Raw genomic sequence first — 21,729 nt, 5'->3', positions numbered from 1 at the left:
AGGGTCCAAATCAGCGGGCACTGCACCTCCTTGAACTGTCCCCTCAGACACCCTCAGACCACCAGGCTCCCGCTCATGGGCAGGTGAAAAACAGGAGCCCTGGCTTCTGCTCCCAGGAGATGCACGTGGGGTAACCCAACCGCTCTGTTTTCAGCTGGGAAGTCACATTTACTGCAACTGCTTAGCTGACCTCAGGAAGGGCTGTGGCCAGGCTGGTCTGAGTGCTGGAGCTGCCCATCCTGGCACTGGCACTGCCATCCTTCCGAGAACCAGAGGGGAAAGTGGAAGATTGGTGTCAAGCAGGTGAGCCTAAAATTTTGTAATATAATTCTGTGAGCCAGCTGCTGGGACAGGTCTTGCATTCACCATCCATATCCTATATTAATTTATCACCTTATAATAAATTAAACATAATAGCAGTTTTAAGCATCACAGTGGCAGAACCGAGTGAGGGCTGAGAAAGGTGGTTTTGATACAAGCTGAGAAGCCTATAAATTTAAAAAAAAAAAAACCAAACAGTTTTTGCTTTCCCTGACAGTGAAACTTTCTGAGTTCAAGCAGTTACCCGACCAAACTGTCCGAGTTTAGCAAACACACCAGCTGAAGGTAAGTACATAGCAGTGTATTTTCTTTCACACTGCAGAAAGTGGAAACATAAGCCATGTGTCTGATGTCATCTCCATACAGAGGGGTTTGAAACACTGGCTCCAGTCTGAAATACCATTACTTTTACAGTGGACTTTTGAAAAGTCTATTATTGCTGCTAGTATTATGTGTATGTATTTTAAAAGTAATTTCCCTGGACTCCAATAAAACGTTCTAACAGAGTTTTGTTCTCTAAACAATTTTAACCCTTGTTTTGCCTTTTGGGGAGTGCTTTTGGCCCCCAGGCAATGCAGAAGAAAAATTGCTGGCTAAGTAACACCAGATGCAGGAGAGACTGCTGGCCACTAGAGAGCTCCCAGATGAGAAGGTCTTTCAGGCTGAAATAAAAATATGTTTTGTAATGAAAGCAGAAACCCTTTTTTACTTTAGGGCACAGGGACCAGCCATGAAACACAGAAAGGTTTCTTGCTTGCACTACAGCAAGAGGCATCATTATCCGTAATTACACTTTTCATACTTGAAATCAAAAGCCCCAAAGCTGCTTTCCCTCCAGAGCAAGGTTTGGAAAATTATCTTAAATGTTGGTTTTGCTGATCTCAGGGATGAATGAAAAGCTGCTGCAGCCTGTCAGTAAGGGTGTCTGCACAGGGATTATGTGTCAGCCACCATCTCATGCGCTGTTGATGGTGGAGCCCCAGGGATGCTGTGCCTCACCTGGAATTACAATGCTGCAGTCAGGGCCTCCTGCTCTGGGGAAAAAGGGCAGAGGGGCACCTCTCCCCTCCCTCTCCCTCACTCAGGCTCCTCTTATTTGGGACAAAAGTCAGCTTTTGTGTAACTCGTGGTGCCTGGGAACTGAAAGGAGCTGGTTGTGGCATCTGCCAATGGTCCGTGGAGAATCACCTGGACAGGAAGAGGCTCTGATGGGGGCACCCACTCTGGAGGGGCTGGCTGAGAGTTATGTGATTTATGTGAGGCTAAAATGCATCGGATTGACTGGGGGGCTCAGCTAAGCTCATGCCTGGGGAGCTCACAAGTGGAGCCCAGACACTGGGGACAGGGTGGGACGTGCTGGCATCAGAGCCGTGAGTTACAGGAGTGTTTGTTGTTTGCTCTGAGCACTTTGTCACCAGTGGTGAGGACCTGTATGGATTCCTGTGGATGCACGGGCTGGTGTACTGGAGAGGCCGTGGAGGCTGAGCAGGGGTGGGCAGCGGGTGGGCTCAGCACAGTGAGTGCCAGTGTGCCCGGGACAGCGTGTGCTGTGCCCACGGGGCACTGCAGCACCCTTGGGTGCATTAGGGTCGTTAGAAAACCTCCAGTGCAGCTTGGCCCTGCTGCCTGAAATGAAATGCTCCTGTCCCTGCCACATGTGGCCTTCCCTGCAAGTCCTGCAGCCTCCCCACCGGGCACACCCTCGTTCAGAGGAGGCTGGTAAGTGCTCACACCTGTCCCATTACTGCAGCCCGGCCAGAGGGCAGCCCACGTGTGGCAGCAGCTCCAAGAGCAGGGGTTTGTTCTGAGTCATGATTTCACACCTAACGAGTGGTGTTTGAAGAACCCTTGCGCAGAGCCAGATTTAGCTTAGTTTCCTGTGGGGCAGGAGCTTAAAAATTCCCATCTGCCAGCACTGAACAGGCTGCAGGGGACAGCGTGGTGGCTGAAGGTGAGAGTGAGCCTGCAGCTGGGGTTGGGGGGACAGAACACAGCCACTTGAAACGCAGGAAGTGTTTCCATTGCTCAACAGCAGAGGAGTGCCGGAGGAACATGGAGGTCAGGACTGACATCATCATGTAAGCATTTTATGCATCTTTCTGGAAATAGCAGTATTTTCAGTCCCTGGTGACTGGCCCTGTGCATTATGGTAGTACCACGTGCAGGGGCCAGGGTTGATGCACAGGGAGCTGGAAACCCAGTGGGTTGTGAGGACAAAACAGAGGCATCTTCTTCCCTCTGCTCTTGCACAGGCATCTTGACAGCTGGACCACAAAATCCCAATTCCAGGAACCGCTGTCTGATCAAAGCAAGGAGGTAGGTGGCTGCCCAGGCATGGGCATGGCCAGACTAGGGCTGTCTGGGGGTTCCTGGCAGCAGGCCTGGGGCTGGGATGTTTTAGGGCCACTCCCCAGTGCGCCCTTGTAGATCTGGGTTTTTCCTCTGCCAGAAGCGATTTCCACCCCCTTGAATTTCCCAGGGGCTTGGTGAGAAAGGAAAAGAAGCACTGTCAAAGGTTTTCCCCTTCCCTTCCAAAGTGTAAGCCCCTGGGGTCCCTGGCAGGGATTTGGCAGCCACAGGAATGCGTGGGAATATGGGAGACTTCAGGACAGGGCTTAATGGGTGTAAGTCCTTAAGAGGAAAATCTCACCAAGGGCTTCTCTGCAACTCACTCACCCCGAAGTCTCAGAGCAAAACTGTCCACGCCGACCCCCCACGTCCTGGTTTGCCTCACTTGGGTGTCCTTGTTCTCTACAGCCTGGGGCAAGGGTGTGCTCAGTGCCCCTGTCAAGGGACAAGCACAGCGCCACAGTATTTCCTGATATTTTGCCTTCCAGGGCGTGAAGGAGTTAAAGTTTTCAGATGGAAAGCGAACTGAAGATCAGACCAGCAGCCTGGTGACCTCCCGCTGCTGGGACAGCAGCAGCTCCCAGCCAAGCCCGGCAGTTCCATCCATCCACCGGCTCGGTGGGGCCACGGGGAGCAGCGCACGGTAGGTGGGTGCGAGGGGCAGCGTGGTTGGGCACCATGTGGGACCTGCCCTTGGCTCCGGCGGGACCCCCGGGGCTGGGACTGGAGGGCGATGGCAGAGTGTGAGGGTCCGTGGGATGGAGGGAGCCTCGGGAGGGCTGTCCCCAATCTGCTTTCAGAAAAGGGATTGCTCGAAGTGAGCTTGTCCTGACACTGCCAAGGGAACTGTGATTTCTTGCCTTTTGGGACACCTAGTCGGTGGATACCGAGGGTTTGGGAACAGCATGGTTTTGTAATTGAACTGCTTGCATGCAACAAGGGAGGATACTCTGCGTTTATTTCTCCCTGATGAGGAAGGAATGATGGCCACATTATTTAATCCTGTCCTCTGATCATGATCAGCTATTTACCAATAAATGCAGAAAGCGGTTTACAGTTTCTAAACAATGAAAGATTTTGATATAAATGGAAATTGTGCAGTTTGTTCGCTTGAACCGAAAACACTGTGTTCGGATTCTAAGTAGTGTCAGGCACAGCCTGTTGTGTTAAGTCTGTGTTGTCTCCCTGGCTCTTCATTTTACTGAGCGATAGCAAAGACTCTCTGGTTCAAAGACACAGTGTCAGCATATTGTCAGGGTCAGCATCAGAATGTTTATTTTGCAGTAATGAAGTGGTATAGTCTTACCTAAGGATTTGCATAAACATTTATCATATTTACATTATCAAATGTAATCATTTTGTGTTTTAGAAACAATTCTTCTTGTTCAGAGATCATAGCTAAATCCAAAGTCATGATAATTTCTGGTGAAGAAATAAGGCTTACACTTACTTAAAAGAAAACCAAGTAGAACCACAACCCTTTAAATTAAAACTAAAGTGGTATATCGTTCCCCGCACCACAAGAGTAGACTCAACTCTTACGGCGTTATATGTTTTTCCTCAGAAAGAAAGCAGAAAACATATTTCCCTAAAATTTGAGGGTTTTTTTTGTAACTGAAATGCTCTCGGGATGGTGTTTGAAGGAGGTTGCCAGGCGGATGGCTGCTAAGCGGTAGTTTCTGACCAGCAAATGGAACTGCAATCACCATGTTAGAGAGTCAGAACAGCTCAAATTGCTCTTTGCTGGCCTCCCAGTCGCTAGAACTCGATTCCCCAAAGGTACTTTCTGGCCAGAGATGAGACTCTTGATTGCAGAAATGCAGATCTCCTGGTAATTGCACTTGATTTATTCTTCCGTATCACAGAGAACAAGTCAGTGTTATTCTTTGGAAGCATGAACTCTTCCAAATGCTAATGTCTGCAGAGAAAGAAAACAGCAATTTTTATTATCTTCTTAACAACAGCCCACAGGAATGTGCTCTGCAGTGAGTGCAGCCTGTGAGTCCTCCTGCCTCAGCTCCAGCACCTTTTCCTGGGAGCTGCCGGCACAGCCAGAGACCCCTCCACCGACTGGGCAAGAGCCCAGCAGGGGAAGCAATAATCCAAGTGGGAGGAAAGGAGGATGCAGGATGTTAAGAGAGGAGCTCTGAAAAGTCATTAGTAGAAATGCAGTGGGAAGCCCCACTCCTGAAGGCACTCTAGAGACAGTCTGTGGCTGCTCAGCGAGATCCATGGGAATCTGAGGGCACCTCCTGTGGCCAGGCAGCATCTGGTGTAGGTGACAGCGGATGGGGCCCTGGTGATTCGTCTCTTAGGACTGCTGGGAAGGGATGCTGGATGCTATGGCTCTTGGCATGAGGCTTAACTGGCTTAACACCTTCCTACAGTGGTGGGGTTTGCTCTGCAGACATCCCTGTCTGCCCCTCGTCTGTAATTGATGTCACAGAGAAAAATGTCCGTATGTAGATGGCAATTTGTCCGAGGGGAGCAGAACCTGCCCAGGCAGGTGGGGTTTATTCAGTAGGGACTTAACGCTACTCCCATTCAAGTGGGTAATAAAACTCCCATTGATGTTTTTCATTTACTTATGCCTTTCCATGGACTCTGGATTACCACTGCAGCCGTGCCCGGAGTGTGCGAGGGGGTGCACAGCGCAGAGGAGTCTGCTGTATCCTGTTTTTGTAAAGGGCTTTTCCTCTTAGTAGTTGTAGTGAAAACAAACACGTAGGAGAACAATGGGATTTTTTTTTTCTGTTTTCCTCTACGTTTTTAAATACAATGAAAAACCCTATTAAAATTAAATAAAGCATGATAACAAAAAAAAGGGATTCCTATATGTTAACGAGGAAAATAAGCGTAACTACGTGAACATGCAATCACAAGCTCAAAGGGCATTTGCCTTCTTGATGTCAGCCTGTATTTTTGCAGTTGAAAGCCTATTCACTAAATACCTTGTGAAAACAGGCACTGGTAGAGCAGAACAATGCCTGTGCCATAAAGCTGTTATCTATAACAGAGGAGGGTCAGCTTCACACCCCAGAGAAACACCCTCGTGCGCTACTGCAGCATTCTGCAGACTTCTGAGCAGTCATCTCAGCAGGGAGCAAAGGGGAGTCCACAGAAAGGATTTCCTTTCTTCAGATAAACACAGAGATATTGTATTTATTGTGTCTAAAATATTTTGCTATGGTCAAATATGGATAGTTCTAGTTGCTGTGAAAATGGGAGTGATACTGAAATGTTAATTCTTTCTAGGAATTAGAAACTAGGAGCAAAACTTGGAATCATTCATGGGACAAATCACCCTCAAGGAAACAGGGACTGGGATGAGGTACAATACAAAAGGTGGTACAACCACCTTAAATTGTTCCTATTTTAAATCACATGTGTTTTAGAGAAACATCTGACACTGATTCTTCCATATGAGAGATGGAGGATCTACCATAAGGGATGGGTAAGGGTACAGTTAGTTGTTCACAAGATCAAGTTGCTCCTGTTTGAATATATATTTCTCTAGTGCATGGCTGCTTAGCTGCAGCTTTCTGCCATGAACCCTTTTCCCCCAGGAAGTGGGAAGCCCTCACCTCTGACATTGCTCTCTCCGTGCAGGTGCCTCAGCTCGTGACCACATCTGGCCTCAACGTTCTCAGCAGCGGATCAGGCTCCTGAAGACCTTCACTACAAGGTGGGTTTCCCATGTCATAGCCATCATCCTCCTTGATGCTCACCCTTTTCTCACTGTCCTTTCTGAGTGGCAGACACCACATCAGGATGCAGTTTTCCAGTGTGTTTCTATGGAATGAGATTTTTCATGCCACTGACAAAGTCCGATATTCTTCTGACAGAGGAACTTTCACTTTACTTTTAGAAGAGACCACATCTAGGGCTCTCCAAATATCATGGACTTAGTTTCACTGTGTTTGGGTATCACCTGTTTATTAAATAATGGCTGCTTGTCACTGCTGCCTAGAGTGTGGCTGTGTGTGGACACAAGATGGGGACACCTTCCAGGCCCCATCCATCAGTGGGGAGATGAGAAAGGCTGAGGACATACTGGTGGGACCAGATTTCATCCCGATGTGCTTTGTTTCTGTTGAGATCAAAGTGCTTTATGAAATCAATATGAATTTGAAGAGATTATTTTAAGAGTGGGAGAAAGGTGCAGTAATGTCAAAGTTCCACATTCAGTGTTATTTGGGGTGTAAGATTTTGGATTTATTTTGAAACAACGCATCCTTTCAAGAATTGGTTTGCTTTTATTCTGTTCTAACACATAATACAAAGTCAAAAAGAACAGTTTTGAAGTTCCTAAAACTGAGGGGAGCAGCTTTTTGCCATCTTCCTCCTGAGAACTGCATGCACTGGGGCTTTGGCTCCAAGTCACAGTGATGCTAAATTTAAAAAGCCTTTCAAAGTAGGGCTCAACCTTTCTCACAACTCTCTTCATAAGAAGCTCAATGTTGAAGCGATAATGTTCGGAACAAAGAACACTTAGTATAAACATTTAGCTTGTACTAAATAAATTACACTTGGTCTTAGAGTCACGTTATTGGTGACAGCTTGTACAGCCTGCACCCTTCCCCTGTAATGCAGCAGAGCAAAGCAAATATACATCGTTGGGAAAAATTCCTTGTCTTTTGTCAAAGAGCCCAACTGCTGTCAGCAAACATATTGTGGGAATATGAATCTGGAAACAAACAGATCATTAGAGGGTGAATTAAGGTTTTGTGATTTAATTCTAAACATGTCGAGTGAGGGAACCAGAGATGTGCAATGCCAGGAAAACTATGCACCAAAAGGGTTTTTATCTTTAATGAAAGCTGGTATTTTTATTGAATACAAAGTGCTTTGGGTGACAAAGATTGTTACATATGGAAAATATGAATTTCTGCTTGTTCTGGAGAATTGCAGAGATCACTTGATTAGAAGTAATGTTGTGCCGATGCAAGTCTTACATTCTTTCCTTTGTGGAAATTATTCATCCATTTACAGAACTTTATTAAGAGAATACAATAATTTTTCCAAAGTTAAAAAGAGAATGTATATAGAGGACCTCTGCTTGCCCAGAAAGTAGTGACCTGGGTTTGTGCAGTCCCATCTCTGGTTGGATTTCATCTCTGATTTGCCCTGTTGCAACAGTAACAGGCTTGAGAAAACAAAACAACTTCCCTGATCAGAGCATCCTTGGTGGGAAGAGCCTGAGCTGGGGTCGTGGAACCTCCCTGCCTGCTCTGACTGCTGGAGCCACTTGGGTCAAGGATTGTCAGGAAGGCAGGGAGCCAGAGGAGCTCTCTGGAGGTCTCCTGAGAGGACTTAGAGATCATCTGTGGAATCCTGAGAGGGCACAACTGTTCTCAGCCTTTTAGAGAAATGCAGTCATTGCAGGTCACGAGGAAGGGAGCCAGGCCCCATTCCCCAGCATGAAACCCTGCATCCCCTGGGATGGACTGAGTGCCTGTGACCAGGCTTGTCCCTCTTCTGGGCTTTAGTTCTTGTGACGCATCTCAAAGCCCTCCCCCATGTCTGGACACATCACTGTAGAATGGATATCCTGATCTGCCTCTGCAGGGACAGCCACGAGACAGTCTGTGTCCTTGTGTATTTTGGCAGATTCTGGAGCTTTGTGCTCTCAGGGAAAAGCTGCTTTGGTATCTTCCCTTGCTATAGCCAGACAGCTACTGTCTTGGCCCTACTGCTATCCTAGGGGCAGCCTGAGCTGCTCCATTGTGCTTGAGAGAAGGTTAGGGCGAGGAAGCAGCAGGACATCACATCAGAGTGCGCCACCAAGCCCATGCAAACCTGAAAGCCTTCAAAGGCAGTTTCTCTTGTCTGGCACCTTTCCCCTGGCGCACTTTCTTCAGGCAATAGCAGCTCTGCCATTAATGGTTACATCTAATGATGGTCTGAGATGGTCAACCTTATTTATTCTCTAGCACATCCAAGCACATCCCAGTTTCCCTAAAATTCAAGGATTTGCTTCCTGCAATGTTCAGAGTATCCCACCTGCACCATTAACCCAAATACAAATAGGATATTAGGAGGAGGAGAAAAACATTCATTTCTGAAAGTCTTTGACAAGATAGCTAAATACTCCTCTTCCTCAGGAGTAAGAAAGATGTTTTTATTGAAGTAAATCCCCCTGCAAAGCCGGTTGCAGCCCCATGAGCTGCTTGTGGCTGGGGAGACCCTCCCTGTGTGGCACGGTGGAGCTCAAACTTAGAGGTGGCTTCAGCTGCCCCTGCTGCCTCATGGTCCCTTCACTGCTATGTCTTTCACTGTCTTTCATGGTCCCTTCACTGCTACATGCCAGCATCTTTCTCAGTGCCGTCAGCACATCTTCTCTTGCCTGGCCCTTCTGCTGTGCTGTCTGCAGTGTGGTCAGGCTTCCAGTTATTTCAATACCGAGTTTTATAAGCTGTTAATTTTATAGCAAGGCAGAGGCTGATCAATACTTTCTGCTACTTCCTGACTTCTCTCACAATGCTGGTTCAAACAAACCGAAAACCCCAGCCAGTTCTGTGAATCCAGCCCAGTACTCAGGGTATAGTTATGGGGGATGCACAGGATGTTCTGATGCTCATCCCAGGGTGAAGGAACACCTTCTTGCTGCCTTTCATTTCCACCTGGGAGAGAGCACTGATGCAGGAGCAGGCTGTGAGAACACAGGAGCACTGCTTGGAGATGTTGGGCAGTCACAAGAAGATACCAGATGATAGTTTCAGAAAATATGCCCATCGGGATCTGAGGTTCAGAAGCGCTAATGGCTGAGATAATGTGTTGTTTATTGCAAATGGCATTTGCAGTGGCCTCAAAGGTCTGGGTGTCTGACTGCCCTACTACATGCATCAAAACCCTTCTTAAGAGCTTCAGCTTCAAATTTAGCCTCAAAGCTAAATGTGATGGTATCACATTCGCTTTTCATTTCTGCATGGGCACTGTGCCCACGCAGTTACAACACAGCTGAGTCTGATTTTCATATAGTTCATTGTTTACTTATGACTTACTATAAAGTTGAGCTTGTCTTATTTATGAGCAGCCATGAAGATATGGGATTTCATCCACTGGGTGATGACTCATTCATTGGGTTGGACTCTTTAGCTCTTAATACGTGACATACTTTGGACTATTGGACGAACAGCATTTCTGCATGAGCCCGTATTAAATGAGGTGAATGGAAATAATTAGTTGTTTGTTTTTAAAATCATGTTTGTAGCTGGGTTTATGCTGGTTCAGCTCCCAGCTCATTCTACCAATCTACACAGGGGCAGGATGAGTTGCCATTCGGGTATTGTGGAGAGGCGAAGTACAGCGTTTCAGAGTCAGACGTCTAAACATGTCAGGGGTTACTTTGCTTTGTTTCTGTTGCACAGGGTAAAGCTTTGTGGCACTGGAGCATTTGATACTTTCTATGAACTTTAATGACTGCAACATTTCTTGTGCTGCTGCAAACAATTTGAGAAACTAATTTGTTAAATCACTCATAAAAATCTCATGTTCTTTCTGTAATAATAAGGCTCCTCGTCTGGAAAAAGAAATACAAATCCTCAGAAAGAGCAGCTCAGCAGGAGTGTACTTCAGCCGCTCTTGTCTTGGGCATGCTCTCCCCTCCACTGGGTGCGTCATGCCCCATGAGTTCACAGGAAGGATTCATGCACAGTCAGAAATATCGCCTCCGGTAATGCTCAGCTAAGTAAGGAAAATCAAAAGTTTTTAAAACCTTTTCCCCCTCTTCCTGCCCCTGGTTCTGGGGAATGGGACTGGGACCATGGGAAATGTCGGAGTAACTTTGTCGCAGTGAGTGGTTGTTACGGCTTACAAGTTTTCACAGCCAGGAGTCCTGCCAGCAGAAATTTATGCCTCTATTTCAGCAGTAACGACGCTTCCCAGAGCTGTCGGCCGGCGGCCGGCTGGGAGGCTGCGGCGGGGCGTGTGGGGGACTCGCCATGACATAACCACATTCCTGAGGCATGAGGAGATACTCCCAGGCCTCGGCAGGGGCAGCACAGCCCCCTCCCTGCTCCCACCCCACTGCCGCAGTTCCCAAGACTTGGGGTGAGATCAAGCGCTGCAATGGCTTTGGGTGATTTTGGGGCAGGGTGGCTGGAAAGTTGCCCACTGGAAAAGGCCCTGGGGGTGGTGATTGATAGCAGCTGAACATGAGCCAGTGTGTGCCCAGGTGGCCAAGAAGGCCAATGGCATCCTGACCTGCATCAGCAATAGTGTGGCCAGCAGGACCAGGGCAGTGATTGTACCCCTGTATTCCTGGTGAGCTACCTCAAATCCTGGGGTCAGTTTTGGGCCCCTAACTACAAGACACACATTGAGGTGTGTCCAGAGAAGGGCGATGGAGCTGTGGAAGGGGCTGGAGCACAAATCTGATGAGTGGCTGAAGGAGCCAAGGGGTGGTATCTCTGAGATTAACTCAGTTAGAATATGGTGCTAGTAATGCCAAGGTTGTGGGTTTGATCCCTGTATGGGCCATTCAATCGATGTGGGTCCCTTCTAACCCAGAATATTCTGTGTTTGGCTGTGAGGAGACTTGGGGGATCTTATGGCTCTACAACTACTTTAAAGGAGGGTGTAGCCAGGTGCGGTTGGCCCCTTCTCCCAGGTAACAAGTGGAAACAGCCTCATGTTGCACCAGTGGAGGTTTAGACTAGAAATTAGAGAAAATTTCTTCACAAAAAGCACTGTCAGGCACTGGAATGGGCTATCCAGGGCAGTGGTAGAATCACCGTCCCTGGAGGAGTTTAAAAGACGTGTAGATGTGGCACTGAAGGACATGGTTTAGTGGTGGCTTGGCAGTGGTGGGTTAATGGTTGGCCTTGGTGATTTTAGAGGGCTTTTCCAACCTAAACGATTTTATGACTCCATGATTTCACTGCCGCGTGTTTTTTCTGTTTGTGTGGTTGTATTTTTTGCGGAGACTTTTATCAAGTTAAACCAATCAAGGACTTTGGCTGGGGCTTGTCCGGCGCTGGGAGCGGCGGGGCCGCCGTGAGGGCCGGGCCGGGCGGGGCCGCCAGGGGGCAGCAGTGACAAGGGTTTGGGGGCGGTTCGTGCTGGGGGCGCGGGGACGGAGCCGGACTGTGCCCTCAGAGACCCGGGCTGTGCCCTCAGACACCCGGGCTGTGCCCTCAGAGACTCGGGCTGTGCCCTCAGACACCCAGGCTCTGCCCTCAGAGACCCGGGCTGTGCCCTCAGAGACCCGGGCTGTGCCCTCAGACACCCGGGCTGTGCCCTCAGAGACTCCGGGCTGTGCCCTCAGAGACTCGGGCTGTGCCCTCAGAGACCCCGGGCTGTGCCCTCAGAGACTCGGGCTGTGCCCTCAGACACCCAGGCTGTGCCCTCAGACACCCGGGCTGTGCCCTCAAGGACCCCGGGCTGTGCCCGCAGGGACACTCCCTGCCCTTTCCCACTTCATTAGTGAAACTGTCAGAGGGGCTGGATCTGCCGGGAAGGAAAGCCTGCCTGCCCCAGGTGCTCCCCTCCTGCCCTGAGCCTTCCAGGCCCCGCTACAGACAACGAAGCCATTTTCTGCTTGCAGTTGACTGGTTTGCAACCACTTCATCACCCCCTGCCACTTCAGCATACTGGAAACTTGCTGCTGTCAAGGAACCTCGGAGGGCATTTCTGCTTTGCAGAACGAAAATTTGCAGCTGCTGCGGGAACCACAGAAAAGACCGAAAACACTGCTGAGGCTGGCAAAGGAGCAGGAGGAAGGCTCCTGTGGGAGCTTCAAGCCAGCCTGCCATGGGACAGGGAATGGCTTGTCTGTCTGCATGGAGTTCCCAGGCCCTGGGCTGCGGCTGCACCGCGGTACCTCTGCCAGCTAGGCACCAGCAGCACCAGCGTGTTAACAGCCAGATTGGTGCTTTTCTCCTAGGAGTGAAGGCTGTCACTGCAGAATCTTCCCACCTACTGCTCCCAGAGAGATAGAGATAACAAGGTGTGCTGGCATGTGCCCCACTTAGCCCATGCTTTAAGACACAGTCATACCAGCTGCTTGCCAGCCAGTGATGGCTGTGCCAAAGGGACTAAAGTCCATGCAGAATGAAGGAAGAGTTTTACATACAAAGTTCAACAAAAAGCAGATATACCCAGAAGACTGTCACCATGCAGAAAGCAGAGAGGGCTTCTTTTGAGTGCGCCTGGCCCTCCTGGTGTGTGTTGCAAGCTGGAAGATGTTTCTGATCCCTAGAGGAACATCTCCCTCCCTAGGCTCAAGCCTCAAAGAAACCAAAAGCAAACAAGGGCCCTCGGAGGCACCTGGGCGGCCACCATGGTGTGCCTGTGCAAACAGCACCGGTGCTGTTGCAAATACCAGGCCCCTGTGGGGCTCCCACGGAGAACAACTGGCCCCAGTTGGATTGGATCACCTTCATCCTGCTGCAACCCATGTTATCGCCATGGCTGTAAAGATAAAACTACATACCTGAGGTTGCTGTATCTGTAACTCACTCTTCCCTCCCCCTTCTCTAACACCACTACAGCAGCAATGGGGCAGCTGGAACTAAGGCACAGTGTCCACCCTCAAAAAAGGGTCTCAAGCCATGCCCCAACCCTGCTCCCCTGTTCCATTTTGTTCTTGCTCACTCTGATTAATAGGATTGGGCTTGGTAGGGCTCTGTTTTTCCCCTCTGTGTCATACCAGACTCTTGGTTGGTATTTTAACCCGTAGGGAAGTGACAATGCTTACAAAGGCAAGGTTCCTTGCTGTGAGCACTGTACCAGATGGCTGATGTGAAGTACAGTGCCAACTGCTGCAGTGTGACTGTACTGCCCTTTGAAATACACTGTTGTTTCATTGAAAAGGATCTATTTTTACTTTTTGGTCCTTTTCAAACAGACAATGAGTGACTGGTCTCATTCTTGATATTATCTCTCATTTCAGATCTCTGTCAGGCACGCATAGAGCAAGGCACCTGCTACCCAGCCTAGCTCCACCAGTAGCACCTTTCTGATGCCATCTTCTCCCAGTAGCATACCTTTTATTGTCCTTTTTTTTTTTCCTGGTGATTTTGGATCTGCTTTGCAAAATCGAGGAACCACGCTTTCGACACAAGCAGGAACGTGGGAATTGCAGGTTTTGTCCTACAAGATAAGGACCGAGTCAGAGCAGAGCCAGGATCCCCACAGGGGAATCTGACATTTTTTTAGGAAACATTTATACCCAGAGAAGCTCCTAGGAATAGGTAAGGCACTGATTGTGCTATGGCAATGGGTGATCTGCTCAGCTTTCTTCCTGCCATGTTTTTCTCTCATCTGGGAACTCCAGCTTCTCTGGACAAACCCCTGCCAAGCCACCCCTGGATACCCAGCTGCCTAGTTCCTGCTGAGAGCTGTGCCAGCACACACAGCTCAGGGTTTCCCAAGCTGCCACCTTCCTCCTGCCCACCCTGGGGTGGCACGCCCCATTTCTTCTGGGACAGTGGCAACACCCTGCCCTTTGCCCCTGGCTGGTACTCCTTGCACCCGCACAGCCGCCTCTGCCTTCTGTCCACGCGGGGTGTTGCTGGGCAGAGCTCAGCTGCAGGACATTGTTATGCTGCGATATATTAATGGCAGAACTCACTAACAACTGCGCAGGGGGAACGGTGGTTTGAGGCTGCTGACTGCTGGCCAGGTCCAAGTGCTTTTCTTCCGCCCTTTATTATTCCTAATTCTCAGCCAAATCAATGTGATGCTGTCCACAGAAGCCTCTGCCATTCCTTCTACTTCTGCAACATGTTTAAAACGTTAGCTTCCTTCCTAATAGAGAAATGCCCCCAAATACACAGCCTTACATGTACAAGCATTTATGGAGGAAGTTAAATTCTCTAATTGTTTGGCTGGTTCAAGCCCAGGCTGCCAGCACCGCACCAGGCTGAGCAGCAGAACAATGCACAGCCCTTGTGTCCTTATGCACCAGGCAAGGCTTATCAGCCCCTGTAGGGGCTAATAAAGCAGCTTTCAAACTGAGTCAGTAGACTTAGGGCTTCTTATGCAAGATTTCTGTCTGGGAATATTTTCCTGAGAAATGTTTAAAATAGAGAAAGGAGCGTGACTTCAGAAAGCAAATCCACTTAAAGTGCTTTTTGAGTTGTGTGTTCCCTATCATGAGAACACTGCGATGGGGGTGGTGGCTGTGAGCACTGTGCAGCGTTGGCCTTTCCTCTGAAATAGCTGGGAGGTGCGTGTTTTCACTCACCCTGTGCCCTGGCATTCTCATCTGCGCGGCTGCCACATCCCGGGGCGTGTGCAAGGAGAGCTGAATGACCTCCCCCTTTGGCCGCACATAGGACAACAATTCTGTTTATGTCACACAGAAGTGGTTTGGTTTGTTTAAAAAAATATATGCAGTTCCCCTGGAAAGCATTCCTTCCTATGCTACCTCCAGCTGTCCCCAGGAGGAGCTTGGCTGCTCCTCTGCAGTCAAACACAAGTGTTCATCTCTATCTCAGGTTAAAACAGCTCCTGAAGAGTAACTGGGGAACACTTGGAATTCTGTGCAGTTCATGAGCTCTGGCAGATGTGAGATGTTTAATTCTGATCTTACTCTGCCACTCCTGCGAATTCCAACACACAGAGTGAAAGCACAAGGAAAGAAATTCAAATCCTGAGAAAAATGGGTGTATTGTCTTAAGAAGAGAGCCCTGGTTACTCTGAATGCAAACACAAGCAGTAGGTAAGGTTGGAAGTAAGCACAGGAATGTCTAATGAGGCCCGTGCCTGCGGTATCTGCTAGGGGCAGGAAGCCGTGATTAGCTGCACACTGGAGCATTGTGTGGGTTTGTATAGGATCTGACTTCCCAGGTCATGAAATCAGATCCTGAGTTATTTTAAAAATGAGCTGCTATTTCAAATTATTTTTCAACTTCATGTTTGATATGTCAAGTCACATTTATTTGGGTAAGCTATGTTTCACTCGGACACCCACAGCGCGGCCATCGCTGCATTCCTGGTGCTCGGTGGGGGTTCTGGCTGAGAGCAGGCACTGCCTTGGGGATGTTTGCACTGCCAGGCATCATCCTCAGGTACAAACGCAACTTCATTTGGATTTTTGGAAGGAGAGATACTTATTCATGGCCGTGAGTATATGTTTTTTCATTTAAAACCACTTCCAGCAGTTTATCAATCAGAAAAATAGATGAACCAAGAAAAATAGAAGAACTTCACAGCATTTCCATGAGAACAAGCAGCAAGGGTATTTTTGACAAATACATGAGGTGAATTCCTGCATGAGACACTCCCAGGAATGCTCTGTCCTTGCTCTTCCAGTATGTGGTAAACAGATTTCAGTTTGGTTGTCTCCTCTGATTTCAGGATAGCAAAAAGGACAAGCAGCCTTGCTCTTGGGCTGTTTACAGCCTGTGTGAAAAATAGAGCTTTAAATTCCAAATGCAAGTCTCCCTGAAACCCAAAGCAAGAGGAGCACTGTAAGTTCTGGCAAAGCACTGTGTTTGCCAGATGGATGGCTGCTTTTGGCACCAGTTTCAGCTTCTGGATACATATATAATGCAGCAAGACATATATAAACACATATATAATGCAGCAAGAACTCTGCACGGAAGAATAATCATACTCTTTCAGACATAGAGAGATGAAAAAATGCCCCAGACACAACTGCTACTACAAGCAACTGTTGCCTAAATAGACTTCCAAATGATCAAAATTTCAATACAAATTCCACAACAAGTCATATTTTCCAGCACATTTCTAGAGATTTCTCTGCTTAAAGACATCCCTCTGTCCGATTCGGACCAAACTCTTGCTGCATACTCTCGTATTGCTGTCTTCCTTGGGCAACAGAGGTGAGAGGAAAAAGAAGATGGAAAAACTCAGAACAAGTTGTATCAAATGCCCCAGCCAGTATTTGTATAATGCAGAGCTCCTTTGCCTTCCATATAGCTGCTGAATAAGGAAAATGTAATCCATGACGCAATCCATGTGATTCATGCTTTGACTTGAATGGCTTGTCTCGGTTTTGCTTCGCTTGGTAGAGATCATGGTAACGAAAGGAGAGGCTTAATGACTACTTCATCAATCGAGAAGAAACACCTCTATTGTTTTTCAGAACCCAGTAAACAGTGTAACGGGTGAAGAAAATGTGCGGAGTGTTTGGAAACCTTTGGCACAGCAGGCTGGGTGCTGCTCCCAGGGACCCGGCTGTGGTGCTGAGCCAGGAGCGGTGCTGCCAGCTGCGCGCCACTGCCATTTATGGTCACTTAGTCATGAAATCCCATCGAGTTACGGTGCCTGCGGCTTCTGAAAAAGCAAACCTTTAACTACTGTGAGCCTCAGCTGCTCTGTCTTTAGCATTACTGGCTGGGTGCTGGGTTAGCGGATGAGCTGCCCTGCAGGGCTGTGAGGATTAGCATCTGCACACTGGTTTGAATGTGCTACAATTTATTTTATGGCATTTGTTGTGCATGGCTTTTGTTTTAATGCACAATGCTGTCCTGTGTTTGGATAAGGCTATTATGTGCCAAAAAATTATAAATATTTAAAATCTCCTGATAAATTTCTAAAGCTACCCGGGTGCTATAGCACATGGCCCAGTTATCCTTTTTCCAGCCAGTGCCCTGACAATTCCCAAGTTCTGTCAGCCCCAGGGTATGAACCCTCAGTGTGCTGCAGTTTTGTCAGAAACCTTTGGAAAGGATGGAGGCATCTTGCTGGTTTTTCACCACACGTTTCTGCTGAGATGATGCATCTTCCAAATCATTTGCATGGGGTTAATTGTAGCATGGGGGAAAAAAAACATTGCTCTTCCTGTATTAGCAGCTCCAGTGAAATGTCTAAAAGATGACCTTTCTAGTTGCACAAATCCTCAGAGAGGTGCTAACTGAACCACAATTTGCCAGTGGCAGAGAAAAGCCCTTCCATCTGTGAAGGCTCAGCCATGGCTGATTCTGCTCTAAGAAAACTGTGTAGATTGGGTTGATATTAATTCTGATTCTTGTCCTCTTACAATCAAAGCAAGCTGTTGCTGAACAATGCGTCAAGCAGAGAGCACGTAGAGTGTCCCAAATGGCCGGGATCTTTCATATATGGCCCATGACTTGGAAGAATTCAAGAACAAATCATCACATGAGACTGTGACAAGCTGATTACCCTGAAGCAGACCCGACTTCATTAGTCACCCCATCATGCGCTGCCTGTCCACTGATGTCAGTGGGGGCCTGCTCCCCACACCCTTCTGCTTTCACAAGCCAGGCTTCAACAGACCTTTCCTCAGTGAAACAGCCAGAGTCAAGGCTACCATTAGTATGCTCCAAAAAAACTAATGGCAAATGCCCACTGCAGAGTCCCATGCAACAGTCCCAGGGTCCCCGACGATGTGATAAATAATCTGTGCTGAGATTAAATTTTCATTAAGGATTTATCACAGATCCCAGCAAGAGCAGCAACAGACCTGTAAAGGCCGACCAACATTTATTTACCTTTACAGTTTAAACTATGCTCCTAATTTTTTTTATTCCTGCCAACAAAGCAACTCTCTGTAAATTCAGGGAGCCTAATGCCATATTCTGGTTTAAGAGCCGTTCTTCAGTGTCTTTTTGCTAAAAACAGAGCATGCAATAATTAATTGCCCTTGCAATTCATTCCATTTGCCAAGGCTGTATTTTCAAACACAGCATATATTCTGAGCAATTCCGTGATAAAACTGTGAGTGTGTGGCAGTGGAAGCCCTCTGCTGCTTAATTAAACAGGGTCCTTTTAAACCCAGCCTTGCAATGAATGACCACAGAGGAAGAGTATTTTTAAAACAGTGGAAAAAATTCATTGCTGTGTTTTTGCAAGCGCTTAAGCAGAACCAAAAAAGCAATGACAGTGTTCTTCCTTCCTTATATCTGCATCTAGTGAACAAAGGAAGAGCGGGATGGAAAGATCCTCGTCACAGAAGACAAATCAATTGAAAAAAGTATCCACCCCAGACTGTAGTGTTGAAATCTCCCTCCCTTTCTGCCTATATACATACATACACACAAACATCTACCCGTATAAATATACACATAAGGTATTTCTGCAAGGCATACATTTGTTCATTTGTAATAATATACAGTACCAAGACATTATTACAGCAAGTACAGATTCATGGCTTAGCTTGTTTTTACTTCTCTCCCTCCTGATGAAACTTGAAACATAGGTTCACTTGTGCTAAAGTGTCTTCCAACTTCATTTCAAAGGAAATGCAGCTTTTCAGGCCCCAAGAAGAGTTTCATCACAGAGCAGTACAGACCGACTCTCTCATCAGTGGATGAGGACAAGGCATTGATGCCCAGCGCAGCAGTTGCTGCCACCACTGGATATCACACCTGGGGCTTGGCAGGTCCCAGACAGGACACCTCTCCTGATCTCAGACAGCCAAGCAGGTGATGGAGTCCACACAGGGACTGCCTCTCTCCACTGCCTGTCAACCAGAACCATTGATCAGACCATAGCTGTGAGGGTCATCTGTGACTGGGAGGGAGGGAAACAAGATCTGTTCCTCAGAACAGAAATTATTTTGCTTTTTTTCATTCTCTTCCCATAAAGCAGTCTTTGTTTCCCAATAATCATAAAAGCAACCAGGATGCAAAAGGCTGAATTCTGTTCAAAAGCCCTGTGATGTGCAGGGAAGAACAGCTGTGACACATGGGCTGCTGCATCCAGACCACCAGTATCCCACCGCCCCCACGCTGTCCCAAGCAGCAACAGTCCCATCTGTGCCACTGCCCTTCTCCCAGGGCTGGCAGCATGAGCTGGGCTTGCATGTCTGTGCCAGAACTTTGCTGAGCACTTCACATCTTGTTTTGTGCCTTAGTACTTCTGATGGGATGGATGGATGGATGGATGGATGGATGGATGGATGGATGGATGGATGGATGGAGTAGTGCAAAACCACTGAAAGAAACCACTGTCCCTGTGATATATTGTGCAACAACATGTTGTGCACATGTGCACAATGTACATTGGGATGAAAATTTTCTTTGCTGAATCTATGGAAAAAATTACCTTTATTGAAAATTTTAACTAAATACTTAAGTTAAAAATCAAGGTCCTGATACTAATTCTGCCTTTTTCCCGTTTAATGTCTACTCACTTCTTTTCTTATAGAAAAAAAATGTCTGAAGCTTCCAATGTCAGTGTGGCATGGGCACAAAATTATATTAAAGAGAGTGTGCATTATTAGGTGTGGGAGTGGAAAGGAACGGAAATTAAAATGTTATAAGCAATCAGTTAATCCGGATGTGGAATGGTTGCTAAGGAGTCCCAGCCCAGGCCAAAGTCAATAAGCAATTAGCACCTATTAAAGATGAAGTACAGGATGATGGGAGAAAAGCCCTTGAGAAAAGGCTCGGCTCCATGTTTCCAGGCTGCTTTTCCCTGGGCTGGACCAGCCTGTGCTGACAGCAGAGAGCTGCTTGTGGAGGCACAGCCTGCCCTGGCTGCGGCATTTCTATGCCCTGTCACTGGTTTTGCTCTGTAAAAACAATCCCTTGGTTAAAGTAAGTTTTTATTTGAATCCTTCCTGCTGCTTGGCTCAGTAATTTGAGGAAAGGGCAGTGGCTGCTATGCCATGAGATACATGTCAATATTTCAGTGTAGTAAATCTGATCTCCAATATCTGTGATAATTTTAAAACAGGAGGCAATGCTGGTTGGGGAACAATGGAAGTTTAGGCATAAATCTCACTTTACCTCACCTTCATATTTTCTTCTTTCTTATTTTATTGTCAACAAATGAAACTAATAAAACTTACTCTAGGGGAAGGATCTGTTAGATCACTGGAGAGAAACCACAGTGTCACACTTTAAGAGATGCATTAGAATAAAACCCTCAAAAGAAAATAATTGGAAATCTATATTCCAATTTTAGCTGAGAATGGCTATAGTAATATGATTAAATTAGACTTTATTGATTGTGTCTTAATGGATTTGTTTTCTCTGACAGAATCCTACACCTTTCAGTGTGACAGCCTTGATGTAAATAGATACACACGCACTTCGCTTGAATTGGTGGAGCAGCTCCTGGTAGCAAAGCCAAGACTGTAAGTGTGTGCAGGATCGGACCCCAAGGGGAGGGTGAGTGGGTGGGCACAGGCTTCCCTGGGGCAGGGACACGGAGGGACACCTCACACAGCTTTCACTGACCCACTAAGTGTCATGAGATGTCTCGGCAGCCTGCACAAACCCAGCATGTAGCAACGGCAGCTGGAGTAGTTCTGTTTACTCTGCTGTCGTCAAATGAGTCAGCGGCAGTCACAATCTTGTAGGTCAGCAGGGAGTGGCGCGCCAGGAAATCAGTCACAAAAGTGGGGGAGAACCCCCAAGAATTCAAGCCTTAAGTGACTGCTTTTAGAAGTTTTTATTTTCTTCAGATGGCCCATAGAATCGTGTGTGTCGGCACAGAGGTTGCTGTCCTTTTGCAGCACCGCATCTCGTGCGAGCACCCTCGGCCTCTCCCGGCCCGGACTGTGCAGAATGGAATCCCCCCAGCCCAGAGCCCGGGCTCTGCCGACCCCGGCGCTGGGTCACCCACCCACGGCTGCCTCTACCCCGGCCGTCACCTGGCCGGCAGCCTGGCCCGCACTGCCCGAGAGAGGCTGTGGTGGGTCGGGGGCTGCGCTCCTGCTCCCACTGCGGGGTTTGGTTGTGTCTGTGGGGCGGGGGGGCTGCACCCCGGCCGAGCAGGAGCGCCAGGCCAGCTGCGCTCCCGCCCGTGCCCCGGTGCCAGGGGGTCGCGCTCCCGCCCGTGCCGCGGTGCCGGGCGAGCAACGGTGCCCCGGGGCCGCACCCAGGCCCCGCCCGGTGCCTCGGCCAGGTGAGGGGCGGCCCAGCGGGGGCCCCGTTCCGCCAGGGGCTCTTCCAACCCAGCCCAGCCCAGCCCACAGCCCAGCCCTGCCCGGTACAGCGGGGCGCGGGAGGCTGATGCGGCCGAGGGCGTGCCGCTCCCGGCGGATAAAGCCGGGCGGCGGCGCGGGGCCGTGCAGAGCCGGGGAGCGGCAGCGCAGCGCGGAGCGGGCGGGCCGGGGCAGAGGGGGCGGCGGCAGCAGCAGCAGGAGGAGCGGGTGCAGCATCCAGCAGCGGGGCG

The 21,729-nt window shown here is 48.4% G+C and overlaps 1 long non-coding RNA gene across 1 annotated transcript; it reads left to right on the top strand.

The window, feature by feature from the left end:
* The first annotated feature begins 2,754 nt into the window (after window positions 1-2,754).
* Window positions 2,755-20,828, top strand: LOC126638627 (uncharacterized). Its single transcript, XR_007628644.1, has 3 exons — window positions 2,755-3,313; window positions 6,280-6,355; window positions 20,590-20,828. It is a non-coding gene; the product is annotated as an uncharacterized LOC126638627 (long non-coding RNA).
* Window positions 20,829-21,729: the final 901 nt, after the last annotated feature.

This window comes from Myiozetetes cayanensis, unplaced genomic scaffold, assembly GCF_022539395.1.
Source record: "Myiozetetes cayanensis isolate MyiCay16 unplaced genomic scaffold, myiCay2020 scf18, whole genome shotgun sequence".
Classification (NCBI taxonomy): domain Eukaryota; kingdom Metazoa; phylum Chordata; class Aves; order Passeriformes; family Tyrannidae; genus Myiozetetes; species Myiozetetes cayanensis.
The sequence above is the reverse complement of the archived record's forward strand: the minus strand, read 5'-3'. Positions and strand labels throughout refer to the sequence as shown.